This window comes from Corvus brachyrhynchos, unplaced genomic scaffold, assembly GCF_000691975.1.
Source record: "Corvus brachyrhynchos isolate BGI_N302 unplaced genomic scaffold, ASM69197v1 scaffold331, whole genome shotgun sequence".
Taxonomy (NCBI): domain Eukaryota; kingdom Metazoa; phylum Chordata; class Aves; order Passeriformes; family Corvidae; genus Corvus; species Corvus brachyrhynchos.
Genome location: NW_008237229.1, coordinates 4208890 through 4228914, shown reverse-complemented (window position 1 = coordinate 4228914; position 20025 = coordinate 4208890).

The window sequence follows — 20025 nt, the reverse complement described above, 5'->3', positions numbered from 1 at the left end:
GCAAGCAATGTCTATATGGAGATGAAGTAGGTCTTCATAGAAAATGTATGCAGTGAAGTACAGAGACATTTGAAGGTGATGAAGGCTCTCAGCAAATACACTGAATTTGTTCTGAATTTAGAACTTAAAACAGGCTCTGATATTTGAAGCTTGCTGGGAAGTGTTTAGGTTGTGGCTCACTTTCCTTGCAAATCAAGCACTTCTTTCTTCTTAGTGGGGCATTTTAGCTGGAAGTTTTCTGAGACTGACCATCATATGTTCGTCTTCTTTTTTCATGCTGTGTAGTTTCCCTATAAGACTTCTATTTATCTATTTCAGAAAGATATATTTGTTTATCAAGAGTGAATTTGATGAACTATTTCATTAGTTTTTCCTTCTGTTGCTTTAAAAATAGAAATCATACTTTCAGGCATTTTGTGAAGGAATCCATCAGAATTTCTGAAAGTCAGAAATTAGAGAAAGCAGTCAGAATATAACTGTGGTTGCAAACTCCACAAATACTTCAAAATGTCATGTTATACCAACAAAAAGAAGCATAAGAATTTAACTTTATTTTCTCTGCTGCAACATTATGGATACAATTGTATTATTTATGTTGAAAGTACACCCTTTTTATTTAAAATGAAAAATACTTCCTTCATCAAAACGAATACATATAGTTCACAGTTTTAATTATTATATTACGAATATAATAATTGGCTGGAATTCTGTGCTAGACCAAATCTGTAATATCTCTTGAACCCCTTGTGAATTCAACTGCCACAAAAGTTACTTAACTGGTCTCTTGCTCTAAGGCAAAATCTGTTCATAGCACTTAAAACACTGGCAAACACATCAAGAAAAATTAATCATATTTTATCATATTTTAGTCTTGCATATCTTATTGACAAGAGAAGGTTGAGTATTCTGCTTTCATTTTGATATAAAATGCACTCATCTAAATAAGCTGTCCTGTAAATTTGCATATCTGTTCCTTTCCAGAATTTGCAGAGATAGATTTCTAGTATGGCTGTTCTTTTCTTCTTTCAGTAAAGTGTACTTTTGATTAACTGGTTAGAGAATGTGGAATTTAAATAAACAACTGTTGAACTATTTTATATATTTTAGCAAGTGGCCTGTTCTGATTACATCTCTTTTGACTTTGAGTTACAAGTGTACCTCTCCAAAAACAAATTCTCAAAAGTGGTACCTCAAATCTATCTCATTGACCAATCAATTCTTATTGCAAAATCATTGTAAAAGTGGCCCAGGATCTTTACCCAGGAGATGAGTACATCAAAAATAGTTGCTTTTCACATCAAAATGAGAACTCTGACTGTTGGACCATGAATATCAAGGCACAACATGACTTCTCACCCTGCTATTATGTGATCATCTTTTTAGGATGAAGTGATACAATGCACTTTGATGCCCTGATACCAACACAAAAGCTGTGTCAAGAATGAAAAATAGTAGTTTTAATCAATATGTAGTAATATTTCTTGCCTGAATGTATATAGAATCACATTTTGCTGGGGTCTATATTTCTAACTGAGGTCAGTATCTTCTGGCACTAGGAAAACATGATGATATGCTAGCTCATATTATGCATTGACAGAAGAAGTAGTCAATACAGGATAGCCTATAGCCTAGAGTTCTTCATCTGTCGCATTTTAGTATTGCCAAAAATATACTTTAAATAGGATATTTTTATTGTTCTCATGGGGCATACTGTAAGCTGTGGAAAGAATGATCTTTTTCTTCATTGGAAGGCTTAGCAGAATTTTTTTGTGCTATGTCTTTCACTGCTGCCAGAACAGCAGAGCAAAAGGACATAGCTGGAGGAGAAGATATATACCAGGATATCCCTGCAATGTGATGACCCTCAGAAGAGTCACCTTGGCTGTGCGGCCACAAATAAAAATTAGAAGCCTGTTGCTTCTTTCTAACTCATGGATAAAATCTTCGAAGTCTCTTACTTTTGAGCACTCTATGGATCCAGAATTGATAAGGCATTTAAAAAATAACCCTTGAAAGTACTTTTAATGTCATGACACCTGAGATAATCACACAACTTCCATGACCTTGTGTTGCTGCCTGTTCTGAGCTTCCCCTCCCCCCTCCCAAAGACATGTGCTCTGAGCTCTTTTGTTCTAAGCGCGGGCAAAGCCAAATGTTTTCACATCAAAATGAGAACTCTGACTGTTGGACCATGAATATCAAGGCACAACATGACTTCTCACCCTGCTATTATGTGATCATCTTTTTAGGATGAAGTGATACAATGCACTTTGATGCCCTGATACCAACACAAAAGCTGTGTCAAGAATGAAAAATAGTAGTTTTAATCAATATGTAGTAATATTTCTTGCCTGAATGTATATAGAATCACATTTTGCTGGGGTCTATATTTCTAACTGAGGTCAGTATCTTCTGGCACTAGGAAAACATGATGATATGCTAGCTCATATTATGCATTGACAGAAGAAGTAGTCAATACAGGATAGCCTATAGCCTAGAGTTCTTCATCTGTCGCATTTTAGTATTGCCAAAAATATACTTTAAATAGGATATTTTTATTGTTCTCATGGGGCATACTGTAAGCTGTGGAAAGAATGATCTTTTTCTTCATTGGAAGGCTTAGCAGAATTTTTTTGTGCTATGTCTTTCACTGCTGCCAGAACAGCAGAGCAAAAGGACATAGCTGGAGGAGAAGATATATACCAGGATATCCCTGCAATGTGATGACCCTCAGAAGAGTCACCTTGGCTGTGCGGCCACAAATAAAAATTAGAAGCCTGTTGCTTCTTTCTAACTCATGGATAAAATCTTCGAAGTCTCTTACTTTTGAGCACTCTATGGATCCAGAATTGATAAGGCATTTAAAAAATAACCCTTGAAAGTACTTTTAATGTCATGACACCTGAGATAATCACACAACTTCCATGACCTTGACTGATGCTCTTAAGATATTGAAAACGCCCAGATGGGGGTGTACAGTCTTGTAAAAAAAAAGGTAATTTCCTGGGATGTAAGAAACACAGCATTTTAGCTCATCAGGCTCTAAGTGTATGACACAGCACAACTCAGGAGCAGACAAGTAAATTGACAGCACAGACTTCTGGACAGCTTCTAGTTCTGGTTCAGATTGATCGCTGTGGCTGAAGTCAGCACAAAGGCTGGGCACTGATACGGATACTGATACTGATCCAAACAAATGCTGTTATGTGGCCTCTTTCAGGTGTCTTAAGAGAGTAGAGGCTCCACTCCCTTAATTGCCCATGTTGGTGAAAGATGGTGTTGTAGTTCCTTAATGTGTTTGTTCCGAACCAGTGAAATCTGCCAGTGTATGTGCAAGGCATGGCATGTACAAGGCTGGCAACGGAGATGAGAGGAGGGAAGCATGTAGTGCAGATGTAAAGGCAGTGGCAGCTTCAGATGAACAACAGGAAGGAAAAGGGGTGAGATATGAATAATTTTTGGAGGTCTGGAGATTCTAGACATCTGCAAGGAGGCAAGAGTTTGGCATGTTAACAAGTGCCTATTGTAATTCTTGTAAGGATACTATTTCTCTATGTTAGCTGCTGTGCAATGTGGCTATCGTTTCAGGTTTCTGCAAAGGAGAATAGCACAACTGGTTCTGTAAAGAAGCTTCATTTAATGTTATAATTAAGCACATTTTACAAAAGTGAAAATTACTAGTGTCATATGTTTTTTGCTTAATGACAAATTAGATTTCAGAATGTAATATCTTGAGGGTTAGTTTTGGTTTTAATTTATTTTTTTTAATCACAGATTTCCATTAGGAATAGATGAATAAAATATGTACCTCCATGAACTACTAAAAATAATACATAAGAGTGAGGGATAGGAGACCTTTGCTATTTCCAAGCATTTCAAATGAAATACTTTAGAACTGGGATGCCATTGGCAAAATCTCTAGGTCTCCTGCCTCAGTATTATGAAATTAGATTGTAGCAAAATAATTTTATGTAAAAAAATCCTACTATGTCTCATCAGTTGTATTTTTTTTTTCAGTTTTGTCATTTATCTTCAATTCATTGGGGGTTTTATTTATTTTCTATGAATAAACACTGCATAGCTATATTTATGTACCCCTAAAAACCACTGTAAATTAGCACAGTACCACTGAAGATAATGAAGCTGAGCAGGGCTGTAACAGCTGAGGTTAGATAGCCTTCTTTGTGCAAAAGAATTGTCAGTGTGGGACAGGGACTTCATCTTGATGAGAGGGTGGCGTAACATTTTGGGATGTAAGCCAGAAGACAGCCACTGTAAAACTCAGCCTGTGCAATGCATTATATTCCCTCCATATTCCCCCTACCCTTTTCCTTCTGTAGCTGAAAAAGGAGCACTGTCCATAGCCCCATTACAACTGGGAAAAGAGACCTCTTTAAAGATTTAACCTCTTGTTTTTCTGCATGTTGGCCTCTGTTCATTTAGATAAATAAATAAAAGCTCCCATTAGTGTTGTGTAATCAGCCTGCAATCAGAAACACAAAGGGAAAATACTGACTGGAACTTGAATTACATACTACTTTGTTCTCTTGCAAGGCAGTCTGGCAGCCCCTGCTCTGATGATAAATAAAGAAGGATATTGAATCTTTATCTAAAAACTCTGCAAGAACTAGCTGTGTACCTATTTCTGTGCTTTGGGTACCTAAATGGTGAAAAACCTATTGATAGCAAAACAGATCACAGAGGTTTCAAAGATTGAAAGATAGGCCAAGTGGTTGCTAAGCTTTGATTTACAGGTCTCTTTGAAGACCTGACTGAAATCATAATGATAAAGGATTTTTGCTTAGCATGCCTGCTATGGTTTTGTGAGACATCAAGTACCTTAGGCTGTGTCTGTACCTACGTGCTGAACTGGCAGCATATTCCTGGGGCAGGTTTCTATCCACTTGCCAGCAGTGGAGGTATTTTGTTTTAAAGAGCACTATAACAAAGGATGATACCTGTTCTTCTTCTAAATGGTGAAATCAAGAAACACCAGCAGTTGCAACTCAGTTTCCCTTGAAAATAATATCCTTGAACTTGAAACTCAAGTGAAATGAATGTTTAAATCAGATATTGTCAAAGTTGATTGTCACTCCATATGTTAGAAAGTAAAGGTAAGGTAGTTTGACAAGTGGTTGCAGTTTGTTGTTTTTACTAATTGGTTCATTTCCTTCTTTCTTTTAAAGTGCACGGCAGTCCATGGCTGCCTTTTCTGCTGCATGAACGCATAGTGCTGCTTGTGTTTCAGTACAGGCCAGATGAACAGAACATCTAGTTAAGATCAACAATAAGATTAGGTCTTATTTAGAAAACATCATATAAAAACCAGCCAAGTAAGCCAAATAGACAGAAGTAACGTGAAGAAAAAATCCTGACGTGAATTCACAGTGATCTTTCAAGCAAGATAAGAGAAGGAATTAATTAGCCTAATCTTCAGGTGGAACTGCAAAGCATATGCCTGCATAAAACTGCATGGCTCTTGCCTACATGGAAAAAGTTGACTCCTTAGCAAGGGCTGAGATGTTCTCCAAGAGGCATCCTTCCTATATTTTCTGGAATCTGTAGCCATATCAGTTGTAATGCTTTGTTGATTTCCTATCACAGGCTTTTTTCTGTGATAGTGTCACCAGATAAAGAGGATTCTGAATTGCATCATTCAAAGTGAGATTTCCTTACTCCTGGCAATTTTTCTGTAGCAGATGTTAGAGAAATTACAATGCAACAAAATTACAGGTGTTCTGTTCTGCCCGAATTTGATACTGGCTTTCTGGAACTCAGTCCCCAGAGACCCAATGAATAGGTGGTTTTTAAAGTCAGTAGAGTTTCTCTCCGGCTCTTAAAGCTAATGTATGTCTGTTTTAATATTCTTGAGCCAGCTTATAGCTCTCTTGCCTCCAGCCTTCTGTAGCTAACATTAGGCCATCAGCAAGAGGGGTGGGTATGAGAAAATTACTCTTGGGATCCCCACAGTTATAAATTCTATCCCATTTGATAAACAGACCAGAGATTACAGGTCCGAGGGACATGTATCTTAGCTTGTTTTTCCCCAAGCATATACCTTCACACAGATGAATTAGGGCATGACATTTTGGAGCCCCACAGCTACTACATTTCCACTGGAATTCCTCCTCCAAAATAATAGCTTGGGGAAGGGGGAAAAAAAACGAAGAAAAGAAAAAAGAGGAGTTAAGAAGAAATTCCTGATTTTCTATTGGTGATTTGTCCTTCAGCATGAAATTATCCCATCAGGACAAGAGTAAGGAAGAAATAAGATTTCAAGTATCGTAGAGATACAAGTTTGTTTAAGCACCTAATGTAACTTGGTGCAGACAAAATAAGTTTCCAACTGAATACAAAGGAAGGAAGAGTGAGTTTATAAGATTATAAGAAGGTAAAAAAGGCTGTACTTGACTGGAGCAAAGGACCATTCAACTCAGTGTGCTGTTTCCAGTAGTTGCCGTCTATGAACACTTAGGTAAAAGTACAAACAGTGTAAAAATAGGATTCTTCCTCTGATCGTTTTCCCTGCCTCAGGACTGAGCTAGATGCATTTAGCAAATCTAAATAGATTTCTTTTCCATTAGGTTTTTCAGTCTTCCCTAGAGTTCATGTAAAATTTAGAATCTATTATGTCCTCTGGCAAGGAGTTCAACAAGGCTGTTATTCCTTATTTTAAGTGCCATCTTTCACGATTTGTTTTCACCCTAGCTCCTGTCATCAATTTTCTAAACTGAAAAGTCCTTGTTTACTTAGTTATTCTATGCTTGAAAGCATTCCACTCCTGTAATAATCTTCACTCCCCTTATCTGATTTTTTGTTATTATCTTTGTTAGGGGGGCAAGAGCTGCTCATAGTGTTGAAGATAGGGACTGAAACAAATTTAGATGCTAACTTATGACTCCAAGTTGGTATCTAATCATATTTTAAAGATGCTTACCATTTTCTGCAACTTCAACCAGTTCTGTTTTGTACTCTGATTCTCAGAGAGAGATTTTGAAGTTTGCCTTTGAAGCACAGAAATGTTATAAATAAATTACAGCCATATTAACGGAGTGTTTACAAGTCATAGCAAAAATCTTCAGACACTGCAAAGCCTCTGTTTACAAAAAAGAGATTCCAAAAAAACATTCCAATGGAATTTTATCAACTACAAGTGCATTTTTTTCTTAGAATCAAAACTTGCTACTAGTTTTAACTTTGTCACAAAGAAGAATATGTGAATTTTCAAGACAAAATAGGGTATGAATGGCTAGTAAACTGATACAAATACTAACAGAGCAGCAGCATCATCTCTGTTCTGACCATTAATGCAACTTGTCTTCAAAGTCAGCTGTGTACTTCTGAAATTTTTACACAGCTTTTAAATCTGCACAAGATGTTGCTTGTTAAATCTGAAAGTAGAATCACATCTGGATTTTGCATGGCATTGCACAAAGCAAACAGGCAAAAAAAGGGTGCAAGAAGATCTAATTAACTCTTTAAATATTCAAGAGCGCTTACCTAGCTTCAGCAATATAAGAAATGATGTGTAATGCAAAGGTTTGCACTCCCTGTCTCTGTTTCTCTCTTTGTAGAAAGGTTTCTCACAAGTATCTAGGTAAAATATACTTGGTTATATTTTTAATCCTTATTAAGATTCCTTGCCTATGCAAACACGAATATGCTTTGAGAAGGAACATTTTCTGTTTAGAATGCTATTCTGGAGCTCTTAGTGTTGTTTCCTGTGTAATCATCTGGTGTAATCTTCCTATATCAAGAGGAAAAGAAATCAGTCTAGTTTCTGAACACATAATTGCATGTCTGTCAGTAGAAAGGAGGAGATTATACAAAGGAGAGGATATGCTCCCTAAAAATTGCTTTATCACTAGGTAGACCTTGGTGGACACCTGAAAAGATTAACTTTTTAAAGTTACCTATGTGCAGCTTTTCCCAGTTGTTTGGCTTAGACCTTTAAGTCCCATTTCCAAATAAAGTGTTTCAATGGATGCACTTGATTCTGTTAAATAATTAGATTAGACATCTAATCCACATTCCCTGGCTGTGTACAAATGAGTTACATGTACTCTTAGTGTGTCGTGCAAATTACAGTAAGGAGGGGGATGCAGAAATCTCTGTCCTGTATGGTGCCTTGAAAGACAGATCCTTGAGGAATCTTAGTTATTATTCACATAGGCTTGAAGTTTTTGGCTCTCTGATATACATCTGACAAGACATCACAAAATGAGACCCTCTGTTTTTCAATCACATCAAACCTCTGTATTCCAAATGAACTAAACTCTAGATTATAAGAAGGATGCACAGTTGCCAAATTTACAAATCATCTGGGTGGTTACAGGAGTCTATATGCATTTGGCAACCTTCAGCCTTCAAAGAACATACTGGATTCAAAAAAGCCACAGGATCCATCTGTGGCATGGCTATCAAAGTGCTGTAGTGGCTAGGGTTCATGCTCTGACTGATCATCACATAAGCATTCTCACCCCATCTGAGTTGTTAACATAGCAAACACATTGCATTTACTGTTGCTGTACCAATGGTTGTGACCACAGTGACAAATCACATCTGCTGCTGAACTGCATGTGTGAAGATACAGCCGAGTTCCTGCTCAACAGGGAATGATAGACTGTTTCAAGTCTCCACACATCATTTTTCACATTGCACACAGTGATAAAGAGGACCATAGCTTCTTTAATGTAAGGGATGAAGCAGCAAAGAAATTGCTGATTATAGAAGACAGAAGTTCTTAGCTGCTGCCAGCAGGATTGGGGAAGTCTTCAGTCAGAGCAGATGGAAAATACTGAAAAACCCAGAAGCAAATATGGGATTAGAAGAGGTAGGAAAGGATATTACTTGAGTAGCAGTCTCTTGGAAAACTCTATAAGTGTCTCTGCTTTATGTCTGACACTGGACAGCTTGCTCCCCCACTCAGGTTGGGAGCTAAAGATGCCAGATTTCTACTGTGAAATTGCAATGAATGGAGGATGCATGCATATATCAGAAAGGGGTATAAACATTCTCAATGTGGACCTTCCAGCATGAAAGTCCAGGATAAAATTCATTACCATAAGTATCTCTTTCAAAATATATTAGAAAGTCCATTTTCAGAGTGCAAAACAGCAATAAAGCAGCCATTTCCCAAGCAATTTCCCCTGTGTTTTATTGAGAGTGGGAATATATGGTTTTGTCTGTTTGGGATATTGAAGGAGCAGCTCATGTCTCCAGAGGTGATTGAAGCAGTGGAATTTATTTTGAAGTAATGAGCTTGGAAGAAAAGCATGGAGAGAGATAGTTTTGTCATAGTTGAAGGTCTTATAGAAGGAGGGGAGGGTGCTGAGAGTTGAATAAAAAGTGAGACTGCCAGCAAAGGCAAAGGCAGCATCCTGTATGACCTTTCCTTCATAATCTTCTCAGATCATTGTATTCTCAGGACATCTTCTCAGAGCGTTGTATTCTCCCTTTTATTTTTTTAGAGCTCTCTCCACCATCCAGTGCCCTCTTGCCTCCCCTGCCGTTCTCTGTAGCAATTTATTGTCCCAGGGAGAAATCCAATGAACAGCAGGGAGACAGTATTTGGTGCATTGTGGGATCCAGTGTCATCCACACTGAAATAAGTGTAAAGAGTGTGGTGGGTTCTTCTGGATGTGTATTACAGATTGTGATCTCTGTACTTCCCAGCATCATTATAAAAGTACTGGGTTTTTCCCCAGGTTATTCTTGTTACACTTTAATTATAAGCTCCTTAAAAATGTAGTCTAAGGTGACTAGCTAATTTTCATTGGCAATGCTAGATGGTACAATAACAATTTGAGCTGGCCTACTAATGTTCAATTACAGTAATTTTTTTAGTGAGCTGAAATGCAGCATTAGGAAAAAAGTGTATCATTGTTTTTTTCCTTTAAGCTAATGTTTGTAAAATGTTAACAACAATCTTACAGTTAAAAACTGCTTTCATCAGCCTTCTGTATTTACTTATGCTTCACTTTCTGACTGTCTCTATTGTATTAATTTCAGAAAATTAAAATTCTTAAGAAGTTCCATGCATTATTTTTAGTTCTGAAATGGTTGCCCTCCTAAATTGGGTAGGAAAAAAAAAAAAAAAGAAATGTCATATCTTGCTCAGGGCCAGACTACTATATTTTTTAAACTTATCTAGTGTAGGTTCTTTGGAGTTCAGTCTGGACCGGACGGAGACGAGACGGTGACGGTGACGAGAGATCTCTATAAGCAGATCTTGGAACATGCGGTTTATTGCAAAGGGCGTGGGTACAGGGGCACTGCTTAGAGCTGCAGCTGGCAGCTCTGAGCAGGCCCAAGAGAGCAAGAGAGTAAGCGAGTAAGTAAGGAGAGAGAGAGAGAGAGAGAGTGTAAGAGTGTGCGAAGAGTAAGAGAGGAAGAAGTGATGAGAATAGAATGGAATGGTGAAGTCCTGGTTACAATACAATAAATCATCTTCTGTACTGAATATTCTAATTGTCACTAACCAATCTAATACAAGATACAAATCCTATAGCATTTACATACAGCCTATAAGAGTTCTTATATTACCATAGAGTGTTACATCTTAACTTCTAAAAACTACTCTTTGGACCCCTTCTGCTGAGCTAGTAGGGTCTGCTCTGACCCTTGGACCTGCCTGCAAGCAGAGGGTGTTGTTCAATCAAGAGGGGATTACCTTCAGTCGGCCATACCATTGTTTTCCAGTTGTTCAGTAACTAAGACTTGGTATTTCAAAAGTGGCTTTCATTTCGATGTCGCCTGTAGTTTTCATATTCCCAAAATCTTTTGTCAGGCAATCATATTTATAAGGCTTTCCTGTTTCATCTTCCCCAACAATCTAGTGTCAAAGTAGCATAGAAGTTAACATTTCCTTGCTTGAAAGAAGCCAATGATAACTTATAGTACTCAAGCATGCCCTCTTTATCTGGTGATTTCAGAGTGCTGATCTGAACCAAAACTAGTGCATCACTCCTTCATGGACTGATTGGTGGTTAGAAACAAACTTTAACAAAATTAACAGCAGAAAAAATGCTCTTACAAAATGTATTTAACTATACTTGTATATGCAAGTGCATGATAACTTCCTAACTTACTAGTATTGGAAAGATAGAGTTAAATTTTGGAGTTGCTGTTAAAAACCATTCTGGAAAATATGGTCCTAAGTAATTAAACAAAACACAGATTATTAAGGTAGCATTCTTAATTTCTGAACTGAAGCTCTTTAAGGAAAGTCATATAAACAGCACACATTATGTACAGAGAATCACCCCAGCAGTGTGATTTGAATAACTGAATAACTCAGTGTTTCTCACCTGGCAGTGCTTTTTGCTTTAAATGTACCTCCTCTCCTATTGTGTGAAAGGCATCAATTTCCAGTGTTGGAGGGTCATGCCTCTTGACTGGACCCAAAGATCTAGTGTTAAATGATTTTGATCTGCTTTCTTCCTAGGAACATGAATTCAGCTAGCAGAGGAGTTTGGATCTGTCTGATTTGATATGCAACATAAGGATGACTTGGATAGGAAGCAAAAAACACTGCTGGGAAAGCTTTTTTATATGTTCTTAAGGGAGAAAATAAGTATTTGCTTATCTGCTGTGTTTAATTGAGTTGGGATTATAATTGTTCAAGTTTTCATTCCCGACTGTATTTGTAATGGGAACAGTATTTGCAGTGTGTTTAGTCTTCCTGGGCTTCACTGTACACATTAATCTAGCTTTATGAAGGATTTACATTTTATATTTGCTTGTCATATTATTTTTATAAGAAACAAAAAGCTCCCAAATAAGCCCATCAGGCAAGGCTATGAACACTTAAAAGCAAAAGATAGCTGTTATAGTAAGAATTTGTAAATTGAGTGTAGCAAGGTTGGCAAGAAAAGTCAGAAAAGTACTTACACTCCCAAAGGGTAACTAATGGTTTAATAGTAGATGGCGAGCAGAAAAGAACTGATATAAAATTTTACAGGATGCTGTTATTCCCCAGTGAAAAACACAGAAGAAGGGGGGAAAAAAAAGAAAGAGACCAAAAGTATGAAAAGAGCTTTAAAGGCAGCAAAACGTACATCAGGGAAAAGGGGAGCTGTTCACTTATGCCACTGTTTTAACAGACCTAAAGGATTTCACTTGACATGTGACCCTTCAACACAGGCCAAGATTTTTGTACAGGCTTTCTATTTTGGATAATAAACATATGATGGACAAGTAAGTCCCTCTGGTATTTAGATACAAATGTCAATTTTATGGTGGAAAACGTAGTGGCTTATGTGTAGTAGTGGTTGTTGATATCAATGGATAAAAACAAATGGATTAGATCTGAAAATTATGGTGAATGCTGTTATGGAAATATACTGGGAAATCATAAACTGAGGGATGTGGAATGGTTCTACATGTGGAACAAACTGAAATCTGACTTTTTAAATTATCTAGCTGTATTTCTCTTATCTCCTTTCCTATCTATCTATACAAACATAAGCACATACAGTACTAAAGAAAGAGGGCGAGTGCAGAGTGTAAAGAAAATCCCCATGGTCATAATCTAACCTGCAGCATTGGAAAAATAGGAAGAAATGTTAATCAAGGAAAAAACTATTCTGTAAATAACTGATACATAGTGCTGCATCTTCCACTGAAACTGTTACTGGCTGTAACTGCTGCAGAAACTGCCCTAGATGTGCAGAGCACTCATGGGTTTCATCTTTGTTGCAGTGTTTTGGTTGTTTTTTTAAAATTTTTTGAGACATTTGCTATTTCATGTATTTGGTATTTCCACATTTAATTTCTATCTAACTGAAATATGAGCCTTGAAAGTTGCATTTGCTAAGGTATTGATTATTTCCTTTTTAAAAAAATAGAAAAATACATCATCTATCACTGACATTCACAGAACATTAACTAAGTTTTAGTTTATCCAAATTTATCCTGAGATGCAAGTCATTTTTAAACCCTGTGTTAGTCAATCAAGTCCACCTTAATATTCAGATCATCCATTTAATGGGTTTCCCTTGATGCTATTTGTCAGAAAATTTAAAGTCACTTGAAAATTTGTATACCATGGTGAGCTTCAGATATCAATTGCCATTTTTTCTTTTTCTGTGCCTTTTCTTCCCTCTACAGTCATTCTCTCCTGTTTTTATACATACTTCCTTCTCCTTGGTATGATTCATGATGACTATTTTTAAAACATATGGTGATCATTGTGCGTCATGAGGATGAGATCCTTTACCCATGTTTTATGGTATGAGATTATGAAATGTTTTGAGGAAAGCTCCTATTCTTTCTCTGTACCAGTAAATCTCATGGATCACTTCCACTAACACATATATCTCCTCAGATCCCAGTGCATCTAGGACCTTCAGAGCCAAAGTGTTACACAGACTTACACTAACTGTAACAGTAAAATGATTGAATCTATTTAATGTAAAAGGTTTTAATTCATTGATAAGAAGACCCAAAGAATGGATCTTACCCATTTCTCCCCTTAAAGTCAAAATGAGTATATCTTACATTGTATGTTTCCAGCAACTTATTTAGATCCTATGTGTGCTTTCAAAGGACTATTATTTATAAACTGTTTTCTTTCTTTGATACTTTTTGTAATGGATCAGGGTGTAGAAATATTGAGGATGTATAAGAAATTGGGCTACTTGCTGGCTTGGGAGCAATTCATATTAGCTACTGTCTACTTCATCTCCTCTTATTGTTTGGAGTGAAAATTAACTCTCCAATACCTATAGTGCCATGGAAAACATAATCTACTTTTTTAATAGCTTGTAGATCAAATAGCTCAGCTCTGGGAAATGGGCTCCAATAAAAGCTCCATTTTGTTATGCTGGGCAGCAAATCCATACTATAGAAGCTATCTTCATTATTCATTGGTATTTTCCTAACTTAAAGTTTCCTTCAAGTAGTGTTAACATTTGATGATGGAAAATGAAGGCCAATAAGCTGTACAGTGTACGTGCTTTGTAAAATTAATTGGCCTCTTGGGAACAGAAGAGCTACAACTTCAGTGGTAACAATTATGTTTTTATGGGCCAAGACAGAAATAAAATGTTGAAATGGGAAATTAATGCAAAAGCTTAGTAGCAGAATTGTCTAAAGCTTAGAATCAGAGCATGTAAAAATCATTGTAATATATCAAAGCATCTGTTTATGAATGATAAGTTACAGAGAAGCTGAGAGTTATAAATAAGGTTATATTTTCCCATTTTCCTAACATCAAATACTGGCTAAAAATCTTTAAATTTAAAAATTTGCATTATGTGGGTTTTACTTCCTTTTTGCTCAAGTTCAATTTTCCTCATTTTTTAGGGTAATAATTGAACAAAGAACAATTCATAAGTCAAAGACCACTCCAATTTCTAGTTTAATGATGGATAGATAACGATAGAACATATGGATATGAAGACATATTATTTGGATGCTGTAAGTTTCAGAGTAATTTATAATGCTATATTAGATGAGGTACTTTTGTTGTCAGTCTGCAGAAGTTTTCAAAGCAAGGAAACAAAAATCAGCATGAGATGAGAGTGGGTTCCTAAAAATACCTTAAAGAATATCTGCAAATCTATACTGTGGTAATGCTCAAAAATTTATATAAATCTCTGCTGGTCAGTGCTGGCTGGTGTCACTTTGGGTTTTTTCTGTTATTCTGTTGTTCATTTGAATTACAAATGAGTCTACGATGGCTGGTAGCAGTCAGCAGTAGTGTATACAGGGATGCAATATGCTTCATAACCTTTATTAAGAAAGGTTTCCACAAAATCCAAAATTGTATTAAAAATTTCCAGTTAACTCACTGCCAATAGGAATTAAAATCATCCTTTTTTGGTTTATTTAATCTGATTAAACTTTTCATGCTCTAGTATCTGCATGCATTTGCAGTGTGTGCATATGCCATGTGCAGGATAGAAAACCCATTTTTAATCTATTTTAAGCTTCCAGCTACTGAGAGGCAAACTTTCGGTTATCGTAAATGCATAGCAGATGTCATTCACTTGTGTACATTTGACTTTATGTATGTGCTGGAAAGACTCTACTGTGTATCAGAATGGACAGAAAAATATTAATTTTCAGAGAACTCCCCTCTCCACTCAGAGTGACACTACTGTACTCCGTTTTGTATGAGCACCTTAAATCAAATAAACACATAAAAAATTCTCTCATTCTACTTAAAATATTTAGAAGTATGAATGATAGGATTAAAAGATGTTGTGTCTTCCCAAGGTCTGGCAGAATGTTTGTGTCAAAGTGAGGAGCTGAAGACAGATATATCAATAGCTCCTTATACTTCAGCATTGCAACAGCATATGAATAGTAAAGAAACATTTGTCAGGGAAAGCAAGTTCTTGCAAAATTTTAAGGTCATAAAAAAGGCAAAGAGATTTTAGGCTTTCTGGACAGTGCCTGGGGAAAGATTATCACTTTCAAAGAGGATCCACTTGAGTCAGCAAAATGAGTAGGGAGCTGCCAGAAGCCAATGCTTACTTATTGTCCATTTAGACATGTAACAGATGATGGGAAGTGTTGAGATGGGGAACTCATTTTAAAACTCAAATCTTAGAACTTCACAGGCATTCCCTTGAAATCCCCAGCCTGAGATGTTGCCTCATTAATAAATATCTAATTAAACTCTCTGAAAAGCAGACATTTTTCAAAACATTTGAGGTGGTTTCTGTGGGAAGAGATAAGATAGAATTGAGTTGCGGGCTGTGGGACGTGCCTGCAGAAGCACATGGCAGCACAAAGGAGCACATGGCTATGGGGAGAAATAAGACAGAACTCGGTTGTGAGCTGTAAAACCTTCCTGCAGAGGCACATGGCAGCACAAAGGAGCACATGGCAGCACACAGAGGCTTGTCTCCACCGGGCCCTGGGGGGAGGAGGTGTCACAGGCAGCCCCCTGCGGAGAGGAGCCTGCAGGGAGCTGATGGACGGTGAACAGCGAGTGGTCATCCCATAGAAGGACATTGAGAAAGTGTGCTGCTGATGTGGCAACAGCGGATAAGTCACGTAGTGAGAATTACCATGTAAGGAAATACTGTGCCTTGGAAAAGTGTATAAAACCAGCTCATTCCTTTGAATAAATGATTCAGATTCCCTGCTGGTCTGGGTCCGTGCCTCAGTCCCTGACAGTTGCTCTGGTTTTTATTCAGTGTGTGGCTGCAGTCCCTAATTCACATTTTCAGGCTGAGAGTGATTCTGTTCACAAGGTACAGGTGACTAAATCCCTTCAGACACATGGGGATCAGGGAAATTTCGGGTTTACTTGTAATGCTTGCAGTGTCCCTTTTCTCTTCTTGAAGAAAAGACACAAGAGTAAGTTAAAGTCCCACATCCCTGTCTTCAGTCATTTTTCTATCTTTTATGCAGTCCTGCGCACTGATCACTAAAGAGTTTTTTACCAGTAGGGAGGCTGTGGGTAGTTTAGGAAGTTAGTGTAAGTGATTTATCTTTAATTTTGTGGGCTGACAATTCTTTTTATTTGAGAGAATAAAGAAACGTGGTGTTAACTTTGTAGTAAAACTGGAACGGCTGCTGAAAATTGCCAGCTGAGCAGTGGTCAGCCCAGTAAGTCAGAAGGCAGTTGTTCCTGATTTTCCAACATCCAGGTTAATGTTAGTTTTGTGGGAAATTTTTCATCTGTATAGTTTCTTATTTTGCATGAAGTTCACAAAAAGAAAAGAGAGCTATAAACAGATACAGTAGAATGATCAATAGGTAGAAAATAGTAAAACCCCCCCCATTGATATATTCAACATTATGTGTTTAATAGGAAGCTGTTACTATTGATTTATTTTTTAATTCACCATCCTTTAAAATGGTTTGCATTTTTATAATGCTTTTTTTTGTCAATATGTTTCAGCAAATTCCTTCTATCCTATCTGTGCAATAGAGTTGGTACTAACACAGACCAAAGTGTATCAGATGTTTCACAGTGCACAGCTTAATGAAATGTGACTTACTTAATTTTTAGCAATTTAAGCATCCAGCAAAGTGTCATCCAGGGGTGCTGGTGTCAGACATTCAGGTGGAACACTGAGCACACCTGACTGAGCTCTTTGAAAGAAGGGCTGGGGCCATCCTCTTTCATGGGACATGAAGGGCTGCCTCAGGCAGCCACATGTACGCCAGGCCACTGAGGTGGAATGAAAATATCTGATTTTGAGATGTGTGGTCTTTTAAGGCTTTTGTCTCCTACCTAAAGGCTAAGTGATAGAAATCCTTTACATTTCATGGGGCCAGCTCTGACAACATCTCTCATTCTGAAAAGTGCCTGATGTCATCAGAGTCACTCTGATTATCTCCTGTGGCTTCAAGAGGAAAGTGTGAGAGCATTTTTTTTTGTTCTTCTTTTGTTGTGTTAAACCATGAGGCCAAATCTTCAGTACCAATTATTTATCTCAGTGGACCTTGTGTTGGCCTTGTACTAATTCCATCTGCCAACCCTCCCTTAGAACAGCGGTGGAGGACTTAGTCTATTATTTAAGGGATGAGAGGAGAGGTGTTTCTTTTTGTCTTGCTTTATTTTGTCTTTGGTGATTTTATTTTGCTACAGTTTGCTAGTAGTTCAGGAGCCCTTGAGAAACAATACTATTCTTCACTTCAAATCACTCCTTAAACACAGAAATTATCTTTGTTGTGACCATGTGGGTTTGCTCATGTGAGTTGACTGTTAATCAACAGGCTGTTCATTTCTATTGGCTTCTCAACCAGCCTAATCAGTTCATTACTGAGCTTAACTTAAGTGTTCTCTTCCACTCTGCAAGAAAAATACTTCTGAAGCAAACAGATGGGCACTTGACTGCCTTTGCTCTCAATGTGTACTGTGTGCTGCACTTTAGATGGATGGCTGGCAGTGATCCCAGGCTCTTCCCTTCCTGAGATCCTGTATTGCTACATTTCATGTTCATGGCTACTGAGGTTTTACATGCTCATTAAATAATGCAAGACTAAGGAAGACACATATATGCATGCAGACACAGAATCTTAAAAAAAAAAAGAGTTCTCACAGCAGTTTTACTTTTAATACTATTGAGCAAATGAAGTCAGAAAGCAAAACACTTAGTGGAGAAAAAAAGGGTAAATTGAATATTTTTATCAGTTTTTCTCTGCTTTCTAGGTCAGCATGTCATACAGAAGACTAAATCATTATGAAAGGTAAATGCATTTTGCTGTCTAATTGTTTGAAATAGCATGATAACAGCCATACTGCTACAATGAACTTGTTTTGATGATTGAACTAGATATATTTTTATCACTTCAATATTAGCCTCTACAAATTGTCCCTCCCTCATCCAGTAGAATTTCTTTCCTCACTCACTTAAACAAAACAACTGTATGAATCCCTTCACACACATACCTGCCCTTGCAGGAAAAATCTAAATTACAAAATATTATTGTTGTTTTATAAAAAATATATGCCGGTCAAAAGGCCAGTAATCACCACATGTGGATTTAAGTCCAGCATTCTTGCATTGTTGCTTGTTTGATACACTTCTGTTCATTAGTGAGGAGTAGCTGTTAAAAAAGGTTAGTCGTATTTCAGCATCAGCAAGTTATGTTTTAGACAAACAGTATTAAAAATGCTTTAGCATTGGTACAGTGTACTTCTTTAGCAATAATGCAGTTTTTGTTCATCAAGGAGATTCAGAGTCTCAGAGTTTGCTTTTTGATGAACTTGAAGGTCTTTTCCAAGATTAATGCTTCTATGACTCTATGTAAGCAAATGCTACAAAAAAGAGAAGAGATTATGTCCTCTGTCTATTGCTTCAGAATTGAAAGCTGGTCCATATCTAGTGTAAGGAAGAATTTGCGGATAAATATATTATTAAGCAATAAAGGAGGTTATGATGGCATAAGGTGTATCACTAAAGCTGGTAATCCTTTCATTTTCACAGTAATGATTTAGGTAAAAGAGTAAAAGTAATAAAAATAGGTCTGTTAGCAGAACTGCTGCGTCATACATTGTGTAAGGTATAAAAGCTCACTATTCTTTGTCTGTTTAGAAAGACAAATATTTTTAGACACATGTCAGTTTCCTAACTTTTAAAACATTAGGAGAGGATATTCTGAAAAAGTCAAAATGGAGCTATCAGAATATTTCAGAATGAAATGTTTTATTTTTTGGTAGAGAATTTCTTAGAATTTTTTTAATATTATGCAATATAAGATAAAATGGCTTCATAGCCTCATGCTTCTGTCAAATTTTGTGTGTTCCTCCCATATTTTTTTTCTAATTTTTCTTTTTTTTTTACTATTTGTTGACTTAAGATTAGCAGCAGTCAGGCACAGGGAGAAAAGAATGCATTATACAATTTTGTTTCTGACTTCTGTTCCTAATCCCTGTAAAATGTCGAGTTGAAGGTGAGAAAGAACCTTTTACTGCAAGTAAGAAAGAAATACAGCAGCTACAGGCAAATGCTTTCAGTCAAACATGGGTGTGTTGTTTTTGTGTAGTCTATCATCCTAGCCTGGAAAAAGTAGAACTTGGTCATGTGAATTCTTCTTCAGAGAAATTCTGATTATTGCTCTATAGATCAACTTCATCATTTAAGGTCCAATTCAGAAGTCCTAGTATTCAACAGGAATATTTAATCAGGCTCCTACAGGCTTTGGATCAGGAGGTGAAAAGGAGTTCCAATTCTCATTACCCAGTTAGAACTAGTGGAGTTTGTTTCAAAAGTGAAGCAGATATTGATCTGCTCTGTGAAACTCTATTACATGGTCTTCTAAACATTTGGACTAAGCCCTGGAATTCTTGTACAAGGTTCTGGCTAATATGCAAGTCACGTTGGCTGACCAAGTGTGAAAGTAAAAATCCACTGAAATTTTATAGCCTACAAATTTTGGCTAACCTCCTTAACCTTATTTCATGTCTAGCTAATCAATTAATATTGTACTGGTGTATGTTTGTTTGGTGATAGATTCTTCTAGGTGTTAACGTGAAATGTTCATGTGTGCCTACCCAGAGAAAGCACAATTTCAGAATCAGTCTGAAGTGGCTCTGGTATAAACACCCTGACCCCT